Source organism: Pseudonaja textilis, chromosome 4 (genome assembly GCF_049901715.1).
Source record: "Pseudonaja textilis isolate UNSWEBS1 chromosome 4, rPseTex1.2, whole genome shotgun sequence".
Classification (NCBI taxonomy): Eukaryota; Metazoa; Chordata; class Lepidosauria; order Squamata; family Elapidae; genus Pseudonaja; species Pseudonaja textilis.
The window spans coordinates 62,719,143-62,735,764 of NC_141993.1; the positions used below are offsets into that span (position 1 = coordinate 62,719,143).

The 16,622-nt window shown below is 34.3% G+C and overlaps 1 protein-coding gene across 2 annotated transcripts in view; it reads left to right on the plus strand.

The window, feature by feature from the left end:
• NYAP2 (neuronal tyrosine-phosphorylated phosphoinositide-3-kinase adaptor 2) overlaps positions 1–16,622 on the plus strand; it is a 126,783-nt gene that overhangs the window by 49,137 nt on the left and 61,024 nt on the right. The gene's annotated exons all lie outside the window — the stretch shown is intronic.

The following is a 16,622-nucleotide window of genomic DNA, read 5'->3' on the forward strand; positions in this document are numbered from 1 at the left end:
GAACAACTGCAGAGGCTGTTTTACTGTGTGATGGCTGGCATGATTTATGTGTTGTTGAGTCAGGAAATAATGATCATCAAATTAATCCAACAGGAAAAGCTTGCTGTCTGACAGAAATTTCAGTTTATGTCAGTTCTTACACACACACAAATACACACACTCAAACTGAAAAGAGCTGTATCTTCTTTATGCATGAGTAAATTTGGTTGATGAGTTTTCAAATGCTTTGGATAAGCTGGATTCTTATCAAAGTCTTCTTGATGCTAAAAAAAATTGCACATTCTAAATTTGCACATTCCTCCTAACTTCAGATAGTGTTGATGATATTTCCCCATCTCACTCCAGATTTGGTGGTAGCTTCTTTCTCTTCTACAAGTGACCAGTAATGACATAGAAGAGATTTGCTGAAGTCTGGCCAAATATCTAGTCAGATTTGACTATATTTACTTATTTGTTTGTTTATTTATATAGCTCCCCATCTCACTACCAAAGATACTCTGGATATCATTTACCTCCCAACAAATACAGTACATAAAAATATAAAAATAGAAAATACAAACATAAAAACCATAGTAACAAATAGTCAAAATACAGTCAAAGTGAAGGAAGAATTTTAAAAAATGGAACCATCTAACCAAGTCTCTGGTTCCATGGCAGCCACAGGCCACCCAGAAACTATAAGCTGTTATCATTGATAGTAAACAATGCTAATCTGTCACATCAGAAATATCATGATAAATAAAGAATACTTAGGATACAGTTTTTCTTTTAAAATGTATTTTAAAAAAAGCTACTATTGACAAAATGGCTATGCCAAGAGCTCATTTCTCAAGTTACTTTGGTCATTCTGTTTTGGGGTTAAGGTGAGGGTGGAGAGTTTAGCAAACTTTTGATTTAGTCCTTGCTTCTATATCCTCTAACCAGAGATTCTTTGAAATAAATATAGTACTGGAAGCTGGATTTTTTGATAGGCAAACTCCCTATTATTTATTTATTTTTAATTAGGCTATATATTTTTAAAAAATCAAGTGAGGTTGGGCACCAAGGGAGATTATTATGAGCACATCAATGAGCAGAAATACCACATGCTTCCTAATGCTGAATTAAATTAACAGTCTGACCTAGTTTAAGATATCTACTGATTTTTAATCCTAACAATACCTTGCAGCTAATATGCAGATATTTGAACGAACTAACCAATTATTATTATGTGTCTATTTGTGTATGAAATCTATGAGAAAGTTTTGCAACTTAACCTATGTCTTTGAGGCATCTGTTAAGACAAATGCTACTGTTTGATTGCCAGCAGTTCATTCATGCAACTGTAAGCATCTTTATTCTCAAACAAATCTCACTCAGCTCAATATAACTTATTTTCAGATAAATGTGTGAAGGATTGGCAGTGGTTCCCCATCCCTTTGTGTGTGTGTGTGTGGGGGGGTGTTTCCTGCCCTTCACCTTCTTAATCTGCAGGAAATAGGACTGAAAACCATGCAGTGGTTTCTTCTGTAGAATCAAGATTCATTCTGGGTCAGGCTTAAACTTAAATACTATTAACAAAAAAACAACAACAAGATTTTAAGCGTGTTAAAGTAAAATGAACAGTGTAATTATTCTGCAGATGACAAACTATGGAAAAAGCCTGTATTGTTTTCTTTAAAAAAAAACAGAAAGTGATTATCATTTACTCTTAATTAAGTTTACAAGTCACATAGCTGGAATAAGACATATAACTAGTAGATCTTTGATGTAATGGTTAAGGCATCAGACTAGAAACTGGGAGACCATGAGTTCTACTCCCACCTTTACATAAACCTGAGCCAATTACTTTCGTTCAGCCCAAGGAAGCAAGAAATGGCAAACTGCTTCTGAAATATTTACTAAGAAAATTGCTAGGACCTGTCCAGCAGTCTCCTAGAATCAGATATGACTGAACAGAAGAAAAAAACAACAACCAAATAGTACATTCTTTCATTAAAGAAACAAAATTATGTTTTCATATAATTGTTATTTTTAATATTAAAATATATAAAGAATATTCATAAGGGAAACAGTCATAATTTATAAAGTCAAATGTATTTTGTGATAATAAAAAATATTTTTGAGGCAGTAGGAAGTACTGCCTTTAAATGATGCAGTAAGAAATACTGCCTTTTTCCTCTCTGCTCTATTGATTATTAATCAACTGTGTAATTGAATTGGCATCATTGTCACCAATAAACCAGTCATTCAATATTTCTTTTTTACTTCTAAATATCTAGGGTAACTAGATTCATACAAATTATTGCTATGATTGTGATTTAAGAACTTCTCAGATTCTCATAAAAATAGGTCAGTAAACCAGTAAAATCTTCATTTGTCCCTGTGGAATAACTCAGGCATTTTACAACATCAATAAAGCTACTTGTGTGTACTGGAACCAATGAAGTTCAGGTTGCTTTCTAGTGGTTTTTATGAAGATTGCAGTTTCCAAAGCATTGAATAAATTCTGCACACTATTTCTAGAAGCTTCTGTGGAGTCACTAGCTAGAAACAAGTTTTTCTTGGGGTGCTTTCATATGTTCCAAACAGACAACCCAGAAGGGGCTCATTGGCAGATAAATGAATCCACCAGATAATTTCTTTTGGGCAACTTCAAACCTGCAACTGACCCTATAGCTAACTGACCCTATAGCTATTGCTGAAATTGGACAAAATGAATGTAGACTAATAGGTGCACTATTAGTATATCTATAGCCTCAGGGGGAAAGTTATTAGAAATCTTGTTGCTTTTCATAGCCTATCCCAACTGTACATGCAAACCTATGCTTCTTATGAACGTTTTTTTACGGACGTGTAAGAACAGAAAAATGTTGCTTTAAAAATACCTTAATATTCAGGTCTTTAGCTTTAAATTTTAAATAATAATTTAAATTTTAAAAACAATTTAGCTTTAAAATTACAGTACTTGAAGACATATGCCTTCCTACATTATTCAGATTTTCACCTACATAGGTCAAACTGAAGCATATTAGTTATTTTCTCCTGGGTTCTTTTAAGTGGAATTACAAATACACACTGAACAAGATAGAACATTCTTTTACAAGATAGTAAAAGAAAGCTAACAGCCTTTCCTTAATTTGTAGTAGTTTTAAAAACATAGCAACAGAGGGCAAAAACCAAAGCAAATCTGGGGAATGTAATGGTATGTGTCTTGGGAGAAATGCCAGCATTCATTTTACACTTTTAGCAGCTGAAGGTTTAGGCACCATTTTGTAATAAAAAATTCAACACAAACCACTCTACACTCTTCACATGAAATGTTTCCTGGAAAGTTTCAGCTGTGTGTTAAATATTTAGTAGTTTTTTGAAAGACATGATTCATTCTTGGCAGCACTTTTAATTATTAAATCAGCCATCTAGAGTGGAAATTTTCAAATGACTGCAAAATTAGCAATAACCATGGCATTCATAATTCTGTGCTTCTTTGATAATGCTAATATTGGGAGGTCTTATAGGCACCCAGACCTTATTTACCTATAGAATTCTACAAATGTTTTCCTTCCAAGTGTTTCTTTACAAACAACTATATGATAGGGTTTAGCTGGCACCCATTGTACTTAAATGCTGAATGATCAGAAAACTCTGCAATCTCTGCACTCAAAATGCCCAGCTAACATGTTCCCTAAATACCTCTGACTTAAGTTCACCCATCAATGTCACATTTTTTTGAAGTCCTTATTCTTCCTCCATTCTAAAATTAGTCCACTTACCAAAGTTCTCAGACTTTTAATTAATTGGGTAGCTGGCAATCTAAAGAGCCTATTAAACAGATAAATCTCCTCAGCCAAAAAGTTCAGAGATCCCTCAGAACTTACTGCTACTAAAAATGAATGGCTGATGAGGCATGTTTCCAACAATGGTAATGGAAGTAATATAGAATTCATATCTAGCAAGTTCCTCCAAGGTTTCCAAAACCATTAACTAGAATACAACTAACACAAAAAAGAGCATTAAACAGAAATTCTTAAACATATATCTTCTACCTCTGTGATGGCAAACCTATGGCACAAGTGGTGGAAGTGGCATGCAGAGCCATCTCTGCTGGCATGCGAGCCATCACCCCAGACCAGGCACTGCCCGCCTCGTTGGGTAGCTGCCGCGCATGTGCGAGGGGTGGGACATGCGCAGGAGACATGTGTGCATGTGCAGAAATGCATGGTGCATGTGGAGGGGTTGCACGTGCATGCACAAAGATGCACAGCCCACCGGGGTTCATGCACCCATGCACAGGGGTGTGGGAGGGCCTGGGTGCATTGCCTTATGGCTACTGGCACTTTTGGCATGTGAGGACAGAAAGGTTAGCCATCACTGTTGAGACAATCAAAATCCTGCTTACCATATAAACATTTATCCTGGGAAAACTTCTGAAAGACTTCACCACTTCAAAGCACTAAGCAGACTCATGCTTAAGAGTTTCCCTAAAGAAGTCAGATTACAAATACAAACAGCATTGTAAATAAAAGAAATGATTGGTAGAAATAAATGATGTTACAACTTTTGAAACAGATGAATTGTCATTATGTATTTGTGGTCACTATACCATTCATGTTATCATTATATGATAAATCTTTTCTGCAGAAAACCCACACATATAACGTACATATTCCAAAGTTTCAGCATTTTTGCTTGTGGTAACAGATCTTTTTCATAATTAATGTTTATAGGGAAGAGGATCGCAGATCTCTTCAAGTAATTGCTAGGTTTCATTCTTCAGCAACTGCTGTGCATCAGTTATCTCACCATTCCATTATTAGGGAGTATAATTGTCCATCTTCATAAGAGTGATTAATGAGAAAGGTATAACTCTCAGCATCCTTCCTAGAATGGTGGAAAAAGAAGGGATAGTGTCCCTCACACAGGAGAGAAGCTAGTAATAACCTTTATAACTTATTGTCTTCCTCAAATTGATGCCCTATTAAGAGCTGGAAATATGGTAGTTTAATCTTCTATCTCTTAACCTCTCCCAATTGATCATCCCCTGCCCTATTCAGGGAGGTTTACAATAAAATTACACCAGTCTTTTAAAAATAGAGTAATCCAAAGAATAAAGAAAATATTAACAGCCAAGAAACAAAAATATCAACTAATATGAAAAAGAAATTTCAAAAACTTATTTTGGGCAACTGGAAACGATGATAAATTGTGCTAATAGCAGGATAAAATAACTAAATTAATAACTCCCAGATTATGGAAAAAATATCCTCGAAATAGGAACATTTTTGTGAATATTTCTTGGAAAAGAGATTAATAAATGGAGAACAGTTTTTTAGTAGGTCTAACTGTGTTACTTTATATTTAGCTTTGAATATGTATGTATGTATGTATGTTATTCAGCTTTGTTTGGGTATTTTCCCATGTCATTATAGTTGTGCTTTTAAAGTTGTAGCAATGTTTCAGCAGAATCTCATCTGCCATCATCAGGCTTCTGTATTGTGTTTGTCTGTGAGTCAGACTTTTACAGTTATTTCAGTTTTAAATTTGGTGCTAGCCTACTGCTGTGCCAGAATGGTTTTTTCTTCATCCTGATTGGTTGGGAGTCTTGGTCTGTGTTCATTGGTCTTGGAGCTTGCTGTGTTCTGCTTGATTGGTGTTTCTAATATCTTCTGTCTGTTTTGTGGCTTTTTTGTGTGTCTTTATTGTCTGGCAACATTGGAGGCTTTTAGTGCAGCTTGGCTCTGAGTAAATGGACAGCTATCATTTATTAGGAAGCTAGGTTTCATCTGGGTGCCTGGTTGGGGTGTGCTTGGGCTGGAGGTATCAGGGGGGATCTGTTTGTGCCCAGGTGCTTCCCTGGCTAGTGGTGTGGAGATTTTTTTGTTTGTGAGTGCAGGCTTCCAAATAATTGACAGTCTGGTGGAATCATCTCTTCGATTCATGCTTTCAGGTCTTTTTTCAGTCTCTATTCATATATATATGAATATATCTAACTTTTAGCTACCAATGATTTCAAATCAAAAATAATTTTAACATGAATATTTACCAACCAAAGGACTTGATAAGGAAATTTGATTCATATTTTGGTACAGAAAATAAATTGATTCAACTTAGAATGGATCTGCAGAGTGTCTTATTGTATTTGGATCTGAAGCTCAATTTCTCATTCATAATAATTGGAAATATCATTATATCATTTTTATCTTTTACTAGAACTAGATAATAAAACTTGCAGCTACAGTAAAGCCTGCAGAAAGGCTATAATCTAACAAATGTCCATTAAATGAAGGCAACTGTCTTTAATTTTGAGGTAAGTACACTCAGATTGTTCTACAAGGTAGCAAAAAACATCAAATCGAAGTAAATTTAGTCTGATAATCTGTTTCATATAACATAGAAACTATGTCACTATTAATCATTTGAAAGTTTGCAATTGTCTGACATGTGACTAAGTCTGCGAGATTCAGAAAAAGGGCTTTTCATGAGGCAGCTAAAGCAGATTAAGCTTTGCATATAGCAGAATTGGTCCACTGGCATAATATATAGCCCCAATATCACACTGACAATTGATAAAGTGATAAAGCCTAATTTTTCTATTTTAAGAGTTAGCTGGTAAGATGTAAGATTCACAATGCTTACATTTGGAAGAAAGTGAGATATCTGAGGTTGTGGGGGCTTCTTTTTGGAAAATGGTACAAACTGCTAACAAAGAGACTGTTTTTAGTCTTCTCTGTGTTTACAGGGAAGCTTTTCTTATGTAAAAGGTTTAACAAACTTTCCTATTTCATAACCTCTAAATTTACACTTATCACCAAACTTATATTATACTAATGTCTATGTCTGTGCCAGTGTGCTTGTATAATTTCAAAACAGCACAATGAACAATTTTGTTCTCTTTTGTTGCCTGAGCCACCTGCAAATTAGTGTTTCCATCAGTACTATACTACAGGGCTGTGGAAAAGTTAGCTTTGTGTAATTTCCCAGTCTGTGCTGAGGGCTGTAAAGTGAAAGGCAGATGCTTCACCAGTTTCTAAATGGCTGTAGGCTCTCAGCATCTCTGCTGGAGTGGTAAGGCTGCTGGGCTTTGCTTCCCCTTTTAAGCTTATCTGCTTTGGTTTTCTGATCTCCAAGCTTGCTTCTCCTTCACCATCAGTTGCCTGCTAATCTGCAATTTATTGTGATGGTAGCTCCACTTCTTTGCCTGCAGAGTCTTTCTCTAGGTTGCCACCTGTCCAAATCTTCCTGCAGCATAGGTGCTTTCTGCATTTTCTTTCTATAATTGGGAAGAACCAGGAGTGGCCCAGTGCTCTTCAGACATTAAAGGAAGAAACAAGGAGAAGGAAGAACTGATACTGGCACTGCAAGGCTTCTCCTTCACAAAGATATTTAGAATTATCGGGATCAATATAATCTAAAGTAAATGTATTATAGAGCAGGATTACATCTAGGTACATCTGCAGGGCTGGTGAAAAGGAAACCAAGGCAGTGGAATAATGGTATGTAGGTGCTAGAGATACTATCTAGGGAAGGCTCAGATAACGTTGTTTATATTAGAACAGTAAATGGGGCAAGAGGCTTGGAAGAGACCCTCATTAATTTTATACTTCCTAAACAGGCTGTAAAAAAGCTAGAGAAAAATTGCATATTTAGACACACAAAATTCTCTTAAGGTAGTCTACAATAAAGTAGAATTAACTCATCTGGTCATGTTCCTGTTTGGTCCACCTAGTAATTTTGACAAGTGGCTTGTTTATTTCTTTGTTTGCTTGTTTGTAAAATTTATTAGCTGCCCATCCTGCCATGCAGTAATTCTGGATGGTTTACAGTATTAAAACATAAAACGATGTAATTTATAATAGTATAAATGCTGTACTATACATATTGTAAAATCAACCTAGCTAAAAAGATGGGGAAAGGGAATATGATGAAAGAGGGAGAGGGTGGGATCTGTTGTTCATCAACCACTCGCAACATGAAGCCCCTCTGTTTGGCACCCCAAGCCAACTGGCAGAGCTCTTTATGGAAGGTCAGGAGAATTGTAACTGACCTCACTTGGGACTAAGATGTTCCAGAGGGCAGGATGGCTAATGGATTTAAAATGGGGTGGAATTTGATCGCGCTGTCATAGCTACCTTCTTGATTTGTTAGACCTCTATTTATATCCAAAATGCCCAATGAGCCTCTAGTTAAATCAGTTTGAATCCCAATCAAACATAGCTCTTTTCTCTGGTAATCATATAATTCAACAGTTAATAAATTGTGCCAACATAGAGCCATATAATAATAAGACTAGTGGTTACCATACATTTTGAGATGGTTCAAGAAAACACCAAATCTGTTCTGAGTAAGGCTCAAACATGACACATTTTGCTTTATTTGCATGCTTTGATTATCTTTATCAGGACTACATTTAAAAGTGTCCCACTGTACAAACTATGCCAGAATAGAAAAATATACTTTGAATTGAATTGGTTTTGCTGTCTTGGGTTCCAGCAACATTCCTCCATTCTTCCAAACGAATTACTGTTTTCTCAATTCAGAGGACAGATTGGATGAGAATTGTATATATGTAGAGAGAAGGGAAGTAATAGCACAGCATTCACACATATATAATCCAAACCAGCCTTTCACAACTTTTTATTCAGGTGAAATTTTGGAATCAATTTTCAAGACTTAGGAAACCCCTGCATAAAAATCTTTAAAACTTTGAAAAATATAATAGGACTCTCCACTTCTAATGTAATACATGTTTTATAGTGTTTATAACAGCAAAGCAGCAGGTCAATAACACACATTTGGCAAGAGCATCACATAAATAGACAGCATCACAAATTTTTCACCACTTTGAACAACAGCATTGTACAAAATATGAAGTTAAAAAGTGATTCTTTTCCTGTCACAATGTCTTGTGGAGCTTCTAGCAACCCTCCATGGGATTTGGGGATTTATTGGAACATGAGTTGAGAAAGGCTGGTCCAAACTGTGATTTAAAATTATATGTCAAGCCATTCCAGGAGGTGCAGAATAGTTCACTCAAAGTTAATTGCTAAGAAATAAATATTACAAATCTTTATTTCAGGCTGCCTGGACTTTCTTTAAAAATTAATTTAAAAGAGTCGTGGGCAGATTCATATTTCTTTCTCTGAAACAATTTCATCTTAAATTCAAGCTACAGGGATGATGTTGAATTCAATGTGACATCGAAAGATATAATAAAGAAATACTTTTTTTCTTTCAGGAGGTAAAATCTGATATTTAATGAAATTACATTATTTTGCTCTATTTGCAAAGCTCTATATCTATCTGTCCATCTCTCTCTCTCTCTATAAAATAATAATGTTTTGTAAAAGATTCTAGGCAGAGCATATTTATGAAAGCTTAACAACCTCCCCCCCCCCCGCCCCAATAAAATAAAATAAAATAAAAGCACCACCTTCAGGAACAGACATGTAAGAACTTTATTTACTGGCTATGAAAGGAAATCCATGCATGTCAAAGAAAAATCTATATTAAAAATCTATATTAACAAAACAAAACAAGACATGGGCAAACTGATTTGGACTATAAATTTTCAGAAAGAAACATATATTTTTCATAATGCTTCAAACAGGCATATTTGAATACTTAAATAATGTGAATGTACTATCAATTCCCCTTCTCCAAAAAGGAGTGGGGAATGAAAATCTTACAATATGGTCATATAATGCACACTATAAAGTAATCAATTTAGTTGGTGGAATATTTTATTAGAAATTCTTGTTGTATTTTGAGTTTGAGTTTATTGGACTTTATTATATAAAATACAGTATAAGGGATGTGGTAAGTACATAAGGAATTATTTTGTGTGTCAGGAAAAATATCTTGTGTGTCTGTGTTGTGTATACAGTATCTCTTTGTACATCACTATAAATATTAAATTTCACATAAAAATATTTAAGATTATTTTAAAAATCTCCAGTGGAAGCAGAAGGACTGATATATTGGGAATATAGGCAATGTAAAGACTAAATGAGTGAATCAATATATGTTGATTGGAAAGTGAATAACTATTATGAAAAAAACAGAATGAATTAAGATTGAATTGTAGAATAAATATATGGAAAAAGAGTGGATGGGTTGAGAGAAAATTGTGGAATTGAATACAAAAAAAGTGAGAATTTTAAGGAATAAAGGATCACATATGAATGGTATATCAATATGATAGAAACAAACAAAAATAATAAAAAATATGGGAAATGATGAATATTGATGATGCAAATCTGTTGCTTAATTATTCTTACCACATATTTTAGCCTCTTTGTTTTATTATATCTTATTCATTGCCTGTATTCTGCATCATGTTGCTTATCCAGAAAAAGAATAGTATGTTGGCATATATATGAGTGCCATTTATATACAGACAAAAACACAGAGAGAAACAGAGATCTTATTTTAATTATTCATGTGACAGTCCCAGTTGAAGACAGTTCCTTCCATCAAGAAATAAACTCACCAGGATTAAAGTTGGGCATAAAGGATTAAATATTCCATTGTAGCACTAGCTATGATTTTGTTATGAATAAAGATGTTCTATAAATAGAACTCCAGCACATATTTCAAAGGAAAATTTGAATATTAGTGAACGAGACCCTGCAGCCTTTTAGGCATGGATGAAACACAAGTCTGAAAGCTGTCAATACTGATCTACAATATTGGATGGAGTAGTTTTATCATATTAAAGTCATGTGTCTTTAGCTTCACATGCACAGAGGACAAGGGCAGGTGACTAATATTAAAGTTTTCTCACTCAGTTTTATGAGTTATGTTCTGGTGCTTGCCATTTTGTAAAATTGAGAAATACAGTACATGACTTTTATATTGTACAATTAGTTTTCAGAATCTGGATAGGTGTAGTAAAAAAAATGGGACAGGTTAGATATTAAGGTATATTGGGACAATGGATATTAGTGCTGGTATATGATAAACTGTTGCTATTATTCATTATGTTCAAAATTTCTTCATGAGTGAGCATTGCCAAATCAACTGTTTCAAAAATAAGAAATGAAATTATTTTTTAAAAAAATTTAACACCCTTTTGATGTTGGGTCATGAACATGCAGTGACAGCCCTTAAACAACATTCAGTAAAAGGGTGGAAATTAAGCAAAGCAACAAGGATACCTAAGTGATAAATGAAAAATGTTCACAAAAGTTCTGGTTCATTGAACCATGATTAATACTTTCTAACAGAATTGAGAAAAGATGCTCGTTGACAGCCAGGAAGATCAATTTTATTTAAAAATTAATTTTAAAATATGGGAGAGAAAATTCTCCCAGCAGCCAACCAAGACAATATTAGCCCTTTGAGGCAAGCATTATGTGGCTCTACAGATAATGTCTCAGATAGTGCAGTTATTCTACATGAGCTTGGAGATCCATGGTTATGAGTTTTTCAAGTGGAAATCCATTTTATTTGCAACAGAGGATCGCAGATAATGGCCCACTCAAAGCTCAGAGGTTTCACTGAACGTGGAGCTTTCAGTGTTTTGCTTTTGGTTTGGTTGTTTTGGGTAACATTTTCCCCCTAAATTAGGCAACCCCGATAGCACAGAAGAGATCGTGCAGAAATTTTTCTAATGCAAAAACTTTTCATTGGCAACTTTTGGCATCTTGGTGTTGCCAAAAAAAATCAGCCAAAACCGCAGATAGAATAAAATAGAACAGAATTCTTTATTGGCCAAATGTAATTGGTGCATATGCTGTCAGTGTACATAAAAGAAAAGTTATATACATCAGTGGTCAAAAATCATATGGTACAACACTTAATAGTAGTCATAGGATACAATAAGCATAATTATATGAATATTAATACAGGACAGTTCTGCAGATCTGGGCAGTTGAATGTATTCTACTTTTGGTATAGGAGCTTTGTCGCATTCAGATTTGGAGTAGTTTTTCCTATTCCAAACTGAGGCTATAAGAAAGAACTTCTATCTTTCGTTTGTTGTATCTTATTATTCTTATTCCCTTAAAAGACTCTCCATTCCTCCATTTTGGTTTATAGCATCACTACACAAATCTCAATACTTTTCTGTAGATGAGATGTAATAATCTGGTTGGTAAACTAAAGAAAATTTCAAAGTCTCCTTTGATTTGCATGTGACATCTTGATGACTATATTCATGATATTTTTGAAGTAATGGTATGGACATGGTTTACCACTGCCCTATGTGGGACTTGTTTTTGATTGTCATACCATAATCTGAAGATTTCCTGATAGTTTTTTCTTCCAAATACTACCAGATGAAACCCCGCTAAGGGTTTTTTGAGATTAGCCAAGGTCAACTTTCAAAACACTTTCCCATCTCTGGCAATTAAAACTAAATGAGAACTAGATTTCATCCAAGACATATAGATGCCATTCTGGAATGGAATGGAATATAATTCCATTTTATTTGGCACCCTATGGGCAGGTGCTTAACTCTCTATTAAAATATATGGTTGTATGGGTTAAATGTAGGAGGTCCAGGAATCTGACTCTTCATGAATCTGTTTTAAAAATAAGACTGGGTGTAAAGATGTTCTTTACGATACAAACATTTTCATTGGGAAAGAACTAGTACCTCTGACACAGAAAAGCAACAGCCACACCATAAATCAAGAGCTTTGTTCAGAAAAAAAAATCTAAATAAACTCAAAATACTTTGCATTTTAAAAAGATGTGTTTTATGCATACGTACTAATCTGCACACAGCTGTGCACAAGACTGAAAAAAAGATCAGTTTGTATAATATAGTTTTTTTTTTTCAAGAGTAGCTTATGTGCAGCTGTTAGAATGTAAGCCTTCTTTATTTTTCTCCTCCCATTAATGGGATTCTTCATGGACTGAAGAATCTTGTCTTGACTGGATTAAAAATAGTACAGCTTCAATTTTTAGACACATTCCAATTTACAGTTCCAATTTATGCTAATCCTGAAATAACTTTTCTGACACTAAGTAAAAAAGTTATGTTTGCATAAGTACATACACATATAAAATATATGCTCAGTATTATATTTTATATGTATTGTTAATGGAAATAGAGATTTCAAGAAGTTTGAGTCCTTAATTCTCAGATAATTTGTCATTGAAAGAAATGTCATTAGATTTAAATAATTGAATTGGAAAACACGAAGCACAATCTTCAAAGAATTTCCATATTTTTTGTACAGCTGTCAGTGGGATTCACATAGGAAAATGTTCCGACTGGATTGTATCCTATGCTACCTAAAATCTGAATATGCTAATTAGTTTAGAGGAGAAGTTGCTTATATTCTTTTTCCAAAGTAAGAAAATGCATATGTAAATCAAAATATATTATTTTAAAAATGTCTTGAACCTCTGTTGAAATCCCTTAGTCATTCTCTGTATCCACGACCATTAATAAATAAATTGATTTTTGATAAAATTTTGATTTGTAATATGGTATTGTAAGGTTCTTTTTTCATGGAAAAAAATCTCCACACAGATTTTTAACCTCAGTCCAGCCCAAATCCAAAGGCATGCTGGGTAAGTGTCTAGGATAGTCAAAGTCCAAAAGCTTAAAACTTATGAAGATTATTTTACATAATAACTATTCTCACCATGATCAAAAATGCAATTCTAAAGCAAGTATTCATCAGTAGGTTTACTAGAGAATGAACGGTCTGAAATATATATTCTTATTTTTGCATTTTAGCATACTTCTTTTCATAATGCATTATTCTGTATTGGATTTCAGACAACTCTTCCTTGCAACTTATACAATTTGAACCTGACCAAATCTGAATGGAAAGCTCTTAGGGGAATATTCTGGACTTATATTTCTATATATATTAATAAGCTGTGCAGCATTTTCAGAATGCTGAAATTCCTGTAATAGAATTTTGAAATAAGCAAGAGCTTATCTTTTGAATAGTGAAGATCACAGACCTTGTTCTGTCAAAAGTAACAGAATGAGATCATCTACCCAACCATTTATATTATCCGGCCTCATTTTCTCTTGCAGAAAAAACACAGCTTAATCTTGCATTGTTTCCTATGCTACAAAAAGGCAAGAGCATTGGCCTCTGATCAACTAATTCTCCTTACATCAACGTTCAAGACAAAATCATTAATATAAAAAAGCAAAAGGAAATTACATTTATATTTGAACCTTAATGATTATTTCTGGGCACAATGAAAATTTATAGAAATAAGATAAAAGCTATAGTAGTTTCAATTGTGGTCAACTGAAAAAAATAACAATACTTTTCACAAATTTCTATATGGAAATGTAGAAAAGATAGTTGACAGAATATAAAACTATATAAGCTTCTATATGGTGTATATAGCATTAATCTAAGGATTACCACTTCTTCTACTGATTGATTAATTCAGAATATTGACCCATTCAGAATATTTTCATTCAGACTCAGTGCAGTGTATAGTTTTCCAGTGTTGTGTGGAATTGAAGAGTCTAGGATAAAGTCTAGTTGATGATGATGCTTCCTGGCTGGTTATGGGCCCAGATAGTATCTCTCCAACTCAACACAAGTTACCACATAGAGTTCGTACTGCAGTATTCTTTTACTATTGGGAGAGGAGGAAGAAAAAAATTCTCTATATATGGCATTTTTGTTCCTAGATCAAAGTGATAAGTTACTAAATAAAGTGCCAAACGGGATTGTTCTGATAAGAAAACACTGTGAGATGGAATCTTAATAAAATGAAGAGTATATATTTTAAAAGGGGGTGTGATGACTCAGTGGTTAAAGATGTTGAGTTTGTCAACTGGACACCTGACAGTCTGGGTTCGAGACCTAAACACCACACAATGGGATGAGCTTCCATTCCTGCCCCAGCTTCTGCTGACTGAGCAGTTCCAAAGCATGCAGATGCAAGTAGGTTAATAGGTACACTTCGATGAGAAGGTAACAGCACCTTTGGCATATAGCCATGCTGGACACATGACCAGAGAAATTGTCTTCAGACAATACTGGCCAGGAAACGGGGATGAGCACCATGACCTAGAGTCAGTCATGATTGACATGGAGATCTTTACCTTTATATGTTTTAAAGGTAAAACAAAACTAGTTTCAGCTTTCATTATAACATCCTATTTTTTGTTCTTTTAGCATTAACAATTCACAAAGAACTGAAACTACTGTATGATTTAGAAATCAGGGAAAACATTTGTTTGTTTGGCTATATTTTACTATCTTTATAGAATTTACTAACATGGCAGCAGGCTGATTTTTGGTGGAATATAAAGATATAAAGTAGAAACAACAAAAAAGCAGAAAAGTTTGTTACTCGGGCTTTAAGTGTGCTTAATTTTAAGATGTGGAAATAGTATTTGTGGAATATTTTATACAATTAATAAGTATCCTACACAATCACAATCTGATCCCACTCACCTGCCCACCCAAATTGTGATCATTGCTTTCACCACAGAGGTGTTGTTTAAAAAGAATAGAAAAAAAAAACTCATTGCTTTTCTCTTTATTCAGTTACACTTTGTTTCATTGTTTAGCCCTATTATCATTAAGAAATTGGTTTTCTGCTTTAAAATTATCAAAAAAATCTATTATGAGCCTACTCAGAAATAAACCCATATGAGTTTAATGCGTCTACTCATATGTGACTGAGTATGGGGGAGCAGTCTTCAATATTTTTAAAATCCTGCTAATCATAGCATCTAATGGAAAGTCCAGTGTCACAAAGAACTGTGGCAGTCCACCATTCAATTCATGGCCACTCTTAACAACAGCTATTGAAAAATGCCTACTTAAACATCTCCTTTAAAAAAAAATTAAAAATGGGGGCTAAATCAAATAACTGGCATAATCCTAGGTAAAAAGACAGTGCTTTCTGATACATATATGCAGAAGAACCAAGTGTGTCTGTGTGTGAGAGATTAGTTGATGTGACAGGTGCTGCATCCATGCTTCCTCAGCTTAATTTTTTCTAGTTTAAAAAGAATAATCCAATTGATGAGTTGTTTGCAAGAAGTGTGGGGTTAATATTTCCATTTTATACCAAGCAGAGATTGGCAGAATTCCAGCATTTTAAGAAATGGAATTGTAACTATTTTGTGTATGCAGTTTGCTGGGACTAAGCAACAACCTGCTGCAGTGAAAATGTATGCCAAGTGTTGTTCAAATCCTAAGCTATTTTTAAAAATACATGAAAAAAAACTAAATTAATCAATATTGGAATACAGGGTGGATGTGGGTGCCATTCACAAAGCACTCTGAATATTAAACCGCAATGATACTTATATTGAATACTCAGCTATGAGTATTTAATTATAGGTAATCAAGTCTTACCTTGATTACCAGGATTACAACTGTTTGTTTCGGGATTGTTCAAAGTTATAAGAGTGCTTAAAAAGTGACTTATGACTGGTCTTCGTACTTAAGCTTGTTGTAGCAACCAAGTGGTCATGTGATCATGATTCAGATTCAAAGACGCATGTATGGTATATAATATATGATAGTTGTAGCATCCAGGGAACATGTGATCACCATTTGTGACCTTGTGAGCCATCTTCCATCAAGAAAAATCAGTGAGGGAAGCCACTTAATGATGAGGACAAAAAGTCAGTAGTGTCAGCCAAATCTCATGTAATGGCCACATCACTTAGTGCTGGAAATTGGTCCCAATTG